Below are 7,957 nucleotides of genomic sequence, written 5' to 3' on the forward strand. Positions count from 1 at the left end.
TGCTCATGCATTAATTAGCAATGTACAATTCACAATCTAGGCATTGTGAATACCTTCCACTCACAGCACTATAGGTACTTTTATGAAAAAATTACATATGTTTATATTTGGCGTGAATGAGTACCCCAAATAAAACCTTCTATCCAATGTTTAAAAAATGTATTTTAAAATGTTAGGATTTTGTGTTTGGTTCCATAGTTATGCAAACTCATCAATTTATGCTTCTGGTACCTATTATTCACTGAAAATCCTATGAAATTTATTTAGACTATGTACCATGATCTCATAAACCTCAATGTCAAGAAAGAATAAAGAAATAATTTATGTAATACTTTAGTTTTTGTGTGTGGAGAGAAGATGCCTGCACGTAGTGATTTTTTATATGTGTTTTAAAAACTTAATTTTCTCTACAAATTGAGATAACCTTCCTATAATTTAAAATTTGTGGTTCTCAATATTTACTTTTATGCCTTAAACAGTTTTGATAATTTCACATACATATAATGTGAGTTGTGGACAATTTTACACAGTATTACCCCTTCTCATTCCTACCTCTGACACATTTGAACTTTTTTCCATACCAACAAGAACCCTCTGAAAAAATGGGTTTATTTGTGGTTACTAGGCTGATACAACTTATACAACTTGATTACATGAGATAAGATGAATAACTGACCTCAGATAGGACTTGAAGATTTTTCTGTCAACAAATGGCATTGTCCAAAGTGAATTTATTACCTGATCATTCCTTTCCCCAAACTACCACTCATAGAAGATAATTGAGAGGCAGACATTTGCTCCCATTAGTAAAAAAAGAAGCAGGCATTTTACATTTTTGTTTTCAAAAATATAAATCAATTTATTTTAATAAACTTACAAACAAAAACACTAACCAACAGATTAAAGTAACCACTCTAACTATACTGCCTAACTCCCAATCCCAACTCATCTCAATGAACTTCAGTTGGAAAAGCCATCATATAATATAATCATTATATAAAAATGTGTATCTTTATATTCCCATGGTTCCTCTTGTTTATATTCTGTCCTTACTATTACATTTTCTTGGTCTTCATTCTACATGCTGTACTATATGAACAATTACAGCTGCCCACCATAATTTTTAGTCTTATTTGCAGTTTCATTATAATTTGCATTATAAAAGGCAAAAAGTCATGAAATCAGCAATGCAGCTACCTAAGCAAGACCAGCATAAGACAACAATAGTGAACATGTCAGCTCAGTAGGGAAAATTTCACACAGCCCCAGACCTTGTTGAATTGCTACAGGCAATCAAAGCTTGCTGAGAGAGGAGAAATCAATTTTCTCCAGGGGTGAACCTCTTGGTAGGTTATTAAATCACAAGTAGTCAGCCATAAACACATATGCACAAGATCAACATTAAATGTACTCTTAGGTAGTGTGTGTTTAGAAAACAATAATAATTATATAATAAAAGATCACAAATTTGAGGAGATGTTAGAAGAGGAGAGTAAATGGTGGAAATGAAATTCTCAAAAGCTTTAAAAATGCTATTTTAAGCACCTAATGTAAAAAAACATTTATGATAAAATGGGAAATCTATGTATTTAAATTTTGGTGCTCACTTTATATCCATTGAACATTATAATCTGAATATGTAATTTTGAAGAGAAAATATCTGAACTTCAAAAATTGTAGAGGATATAAACAGATGTGTATAATTTGTTTCAGATATTCAATAACCAGGGCAACTATATGCAACTTTGGCTAAAAGTTCTCACCTGTCAAATATGCTTTTGTTTCTTCTATTGCTAAATTGCCAGTCCACCTAATGATATTTTTTTGCATTATTCCCAATTTTCTCATTGAAAACAGTCTGCTTTAAGAATCTACCTTAAGAAACCCTGTCTCCAAAAACCAGAAAAAAAAAGATTCTACCTTAGATATTGTCAGGAAATCAAGGGAGCAATAGGCTAGAAGTGTAACAGCTGCATGAAATTTAATTGGTATTGTATTTTGAAAGTTCTTGAGCTGATACCATTACTTGGCCCGTGAGCTTTAGCAACAGTGTTTGAGCAGTTGAATGGAAAACATAGAAGGAAACCCAGCACACACACACACACACACACACACACACACACACACACACACACACGCAACTGTTTTACCCATTAAGGAAGTTATCAGGGAATGAAAGAGACTTTTGTACTACATGTGATTAAAATTGGTATTTTTTTATGTGCCCATGAGATACGAGAGAATCTGGACAGATGACAGATTTAAATATGACCACTTAGCATGTAGCAGTTGTTAAGTGAAGCCCTGGAGGTCCTCAGAAAGAGGCACTATAAACTGAAATGTCACCCTCTCCACTCCATCGCTACATTGCTCTTTAGTTCACCAAGATTTTCTTTCTTTTATTATTTGTTTCATTTCTAGTGGGAAAGTAAGAAGACAGATATAACTGTTATCTAATTTTCTGTCCATCATGTATACACACACTCTCACACATACATATCAAACACACCAAAAGTGCCCCACCAGAGAAAAAGCCATCTTCAAATTGAAGTATTTCATATTCTGAACAAAAGAATACATCCTGGGAAGAAGTGATGATGTGAAATCAAATGACAGAGAACTTCTGAACAAACAGCTTTATTAATACTCACAATATTTATATTACTGAAACATTACCAGGTAATGTTCTCCATTCTGTAAATCTTTGAACCACAGAGCTGATTGTTAAATATAGTCCATGCTGGTTCCAAAACTCAGAAGAATTTAGTTTCATTTTTCAATGTTTCATAAGCATTTTCTACAAGATCTGGAATATCACCAGCATCTTCATCTATATCTTCTGGTTTTGGGGATTTACTATTCCATACTTGCCATGGAAAATGTTCAGCTAGCTTTCTAAGGCTCCTTCTGTCAGCAGCAAGCTGACTTAATATTCCAGGAAGCATTTCTATAACTGGTATGTCTTCTGTGTGAACAGTAATTGCAAAGTTGTTGGTAGAAAGGGAAGTATGGACTTTGGGATTATTTAAATGAATAATCCTTCCATCATTGTCTTTAATCATGTTTATCTCTTCAATACTAGCTGTATTATTCACAACTAGTTTTTTTTTTTTTTTTGATAACTCTGAAGCCTTTTGTCTTCAGCTGTAAATGTCCTAAGTACCACCTTCTCTGTTTTGAGTGCTATGCTCTTGCCCCCTATCTGGACCTGAGCTTGAAGTCACCTAACTTTTCTTGATTCATGCTTTTGGTTAATCCACAGCAGAGAGGTTCTTCCAATACCAGCATGCAGCAAGAGCAAGATGGCTCTATCTCAACAAGCTTTGCTAAGAGCCACCTGGAGGTCTACAAATCCAAGATTAAAGGACACACAGCTCTACCTAGATTTAAAAGTAGAAAACTCTAGACCTCAGTCTGTATTAGGGTAGTTCTTCACTTATCCCTTCCCTATATTACAACAAGTATTCATAAAAATATTTTAAATTGAAATAGAATCATGTCACTTTCTTCTTTCTTCCCCCAAGATCCTCTTAGGTAGCCTTCTTTCATTTCGTCTCACTTCTCCCCCTACTCTCAAGTTGATAGTCTTTTTTCCTGAAATTATTATTGTTACATATATGTATGTGTGTGTGTGTGTGTGTGTGTGTGTGTGTGATCTATGTGTGTGTATATGTATGCACAAGTTTATAAACACAAACTGCTGAGTCTCAGCCGCAATGCATACATCTACATCACAGCAGCAGTATCTATGGCTCAGGGAACATTATGGAAGAGGGAGTAGGGAGATTGTATGGGAAGGAGTGCCAGGAAGTCTCTATAACAGTCTCTCTTAAAAATGACTAAACTTGCTTTCACGTTCCTCTCCTCTCACATTACTTCACTTCCCTAGGGACTTTGCTGAACTTGCTTTGCACTCAGATTTTCATCCTCCTATAGCCTTATCTGCACTCTCTCCTAGCCTATTCCTATGCTTTGTGTCAGCCACCCATACTGAAAAGTACTCTCTACTGGAATCCCCAATGGGTGCAGTAGGCTGGGACTCAAGTAGGTGATGTTCACTCTCCTTTCTGTCCTCCATTACAGTCTCTCCAGTTACCCAATTTCAGTAGGTCATAAGAAATATAATGTAGCTGAGGCACAAGACAAGGAATTCAAAACCATAATTGTGAATATGTTTAAGGACTTTAAAGAGGTGATGGATAAAACCCTTAGAGAAGTCTATAAAAACACAAACAGTAGAATCAAATAATGAAAAAAGACCAAGACATGAAAGTGGAAATAGTATCACTAGAGAAAACCCAAATGAAAATAAAACTGGAAATGAAAAATTAAGGAAGTCAAATCCTAACAAACAAGCAAACAAACAAACAATAACAACAGAACCAAAAATATCAATCACCTCAGTGGTAAGCATCACTAGCAGAGTATAAGACATGGAAGAAGGACTTTCAGGTATTGGAGACAGGCAAAAGAAACAGATACCCTAACCAAAGAAATTGTTAAGATTAAAAAAAATGGACACAAAACATCCAGGAAATCTAGGGCACAATGATAAGAACAAATTTAAAAAAAATAGGAATGAAAGGAAAGATAACCCAGGTCAAAGGCACAGAAAAATATTTTCAATGAAATAATAGGGGAAAATTTCCCCGGCTTAATGAAGACAGTGTCTATTAAGGTAAATGAAACACACAAAATATCAAATAGACAGAAAAGAAAAGAAATTCCTCAAGATACATAATAATCCTAGCACTGTAGATATTCCAAACAGAATGGTTTAAATAAGTTGTCTGAGCAATAGCCATTAGGCAACTTTATGCTCATATCAAGGAAGTTGATAATAGAAATGAGGGGTCTTTGGTGTTTCTCCAGAGATCATCTGAATCAAGGTGTAAGCTAGTGAATCTGTGGTGCTCAGGCCTATCCAGACAGAGCAGGCTTGGGGTACGCACACTCTCAGCTGCTTGTTGCACTTTATAGGTGATTTCTCAATTCTTACCTTTATCAGACTATGCCTCTTCTGGCAGGTCGTGTTTCTGTTAAATCCCCATCTTCTATTTGTATGAATCACCGAAATAAAGCAATTCCATCAGAGATGATAAAGTTGAAAAAGAATTCTGAGAAATGTGCTTTCTAGCAGTGCTGATAATGGTAAGAAGTTAGAATAGATAGCTTGGTGAGCATTCCTGGGATCGATACTCATTAAGTCAAATAGTAAAAAAGAATGAAGAATTACATTATATATCTACCAATACATTAAAAAGATAACATTATATAACCCTTCTTTCTTTTAAATTGCATTGCAATCCAAAGGTCATGTAGCTATTGTGCTTATCTAAGCAGCCATGTGTCTTCTGTTCTTAGGCAGTGATTCTGCAGAGGGCAACAGATCCTTATGATCATGACTGCAATGGAAGGTTGATCATTCTCCTTTAAGAAGCTGTTTCTTTAAATAAAACTTCTGTCATAACTTAAAAAGACTCTCTCTTCTCTCCTCCTCTCTCCCCCTCTCCCCCCCTTGTGTGTGTGTGTGTGTGTGTGTGTGTGTGTGTGTGTGTGTGTGTCTGCCTGTCTCTCTCTCTCATTGCTCCAGCTCCATACATATTCCACTGTGTGTTTATACTCTTTGATGAAGTGCATGTTGAAATCTTTACTTCATTTTCTAAAATGGTGTGATTGTATTATGATTTTAAAAGTAAAAAGTTATTTGGCTTTATTGTTATACTGAAGAAAGGTTTGGATATTTAAGATAATACTCCTTTAAGAGATAGAAATTTTGAAAACATTCTGGTCTCTTGACCGTGTTTTCACTAACAACATTTGCCCAAGTTATTAAAGTCTGTCTTAAACACTTTTTGTTCATGCCTCATCAATTTGGTGCTCTCCTAAGTCATCCCCAAATTTCAGGCTGACAAAATTTGCATACATTATACTTTAAGAGTGCCCTAGTTTCATGTTTACAATCAGCTTTCTGGTAATTAGTTTTTATATGTCGGGTGAATTACTTGTGCCTATATTTAATTATTTTTATGGATATGTATTTGTTCTTCCATTTGTTCAAGCTACTGTGATTTGTTCCCTGTCTTTTTGTATAGCTAATTGAGGCAGTATCTGTGGCTTCCTAACCTGCCATTTGGAACAATACATATTGGAAAGAAAATAATTATGAAAACAATTGCTAGGAAATGTAACCAAGTCAGTTGCCCTATGTAACCAATACTATTTTACAAGCATTGCATTGCATATCTTGTCATTTATTTGATAACAGCAGCCATACCTTGTCACAAATCTAAAGGTATTAGCAACAAAATGATGTTCATGTTAAGCAGTCAATGACCTAGAGACAAAATTAAAAACAGTGAAAAACGGTGAAAAAAGTGTAAGCAATGCATCTACACTTATACTTTAGGGCATAGTCCTCTGCTTGTACCAGGAACCAACAAAAAGACCCAAGAATTCAATGACCAAGCATCTCTTGTGACTATAAGGAAATGTATGTCACGGTGACTGAGAACGATGTGTCGTACAGAACATTGACACTGTTGCAAACAAAGCACTGTTTAGTGAACTCAAATAGGCTTCATTTTTATATGTGACATGGAGGTGGCCAATACAGAAATAAGTACCTGCTCAAGATAAATGAAGATACATGTTTACATATAATCTGGTACAAAAGTATTAGTATACCTTTATTAATAACTTCACAAGGTAGAAAAATAAGAATGTCCACATGGAAGAATAAATGTTGCCATCACTAAGGATCCAGCAATAGAGACATTTTATTTACTTATTCACAGAACATGAATGAAATAGGTATACTTGGAAAATGAAATTAAGTCACTGAGGCAAGGAGCTGTATGATTCATTCAAATGAGAGTTGAGAAATTCAAAAAATACATAATCTGCAGTGACAGCAAGAAGGTCAGAGTTTCTCTGATGTGTAAGCTTAAAAGAAATTGAATAAAAAGAACATTTCATTGTTATGAAAATTATGTGTCTGTTTATTATGGAAATGCTTATAGTATGCATTTATTTGTGAAACATATTCAGCAAAATGAATCAGTTTCCTGATTATAATCAAGTCTATTTTCTAATACTTAGTAAGATTACAGTCAATACATTGAGAATTGAGTGACCTGCTTCCACATTTGTAATCTTGCAATGTATTATTGACTGTGAGTACAAAGTTTCATTCATGACAATCATGAGCTCAATGTCTTAATTACATTTCTCTAGTTCTCTGCAATTTAGTTATGAATGTTACAAAATTTAAGTAAATTTCAAATTTGAAAACAACACTACTTTGTTAATGTATATTTACATTTGATTTGAACCACATTGCCAATCTTTCGGCATCCTGCTAGCCTCTGATTAGTAACCACATTTTGTTTTATTACGTTCACACCTGATGTAGAAAATACACTTTTGGGTTATTTTTCAAATCAAGAAAAACCACATAACTCTCTGCTCTATGTACACTGCCATACAGACCAGGGTATTTGCATGTTGCCCTGGGGAGGTCCCTGCCTTGCTGTCCTGAGATAATGTTCAACTGTCTCTTGCCTTCACTCTCCTAAGTTCATTCTTCAAATGATGTGTGCCCTGTCCAGTCCCTGTTTCTGTTTATGCTCTGGATTCTGGTAAGGAGAGAATGAAAGCAGGAGTAGAATGGGGATGGAGGGTGGGCTCTAGTTGCCTCTGTATGATGTCCATGTGAGCTGAGGCAGGTCCATTCTCCAGGATGCAACATGGGATTTTAGTTTACATGACAATGGGAAATTCTATATGAGACAGGAGCTGAGCTAGGATGAAGATTTTGATGTAGATGGGAAGGGGTGCCGTAGATTATGAACTTGGACCTTCCATTCACTGGTTTTGTAAAAAAAAAACATTTGATATATTTTTTAAATCATAAAATATACCAGGATCTCACTTGCAATGAGTAACAAAGGAATTC

The 7,957-nt window shown here is 35.0% G+C and overlaps 1 pseudogene; it reads right to left on the bottom strand.

Annotated features, from left to right (window-relative positions):
- Window positions 1-2,753: 2,753 nt before the first annotated feature.
- The window catches only part of LOC114688919, a 7,939-nt pseudogene continuing 2,735 nt past the window's right edge, over window positions 2,754-7,957 (bottom strand).

Source organism: Peromyscus leucopus, chromosome 3 (genome assembly GCF_004664715.2).
Source record: "Peromyscus leucopus breed LL Stock chromosome 3, UCI_PerLeu_2.1, whole genome shotgun sequence".
NCBI classification, from domain to species: domain Eukaryota; kingdom Metazoa; phylum Chordata; class Mammalia; order Rodentia; family Cricetidae; genus Peromyscus; species Peromyscus leucopus.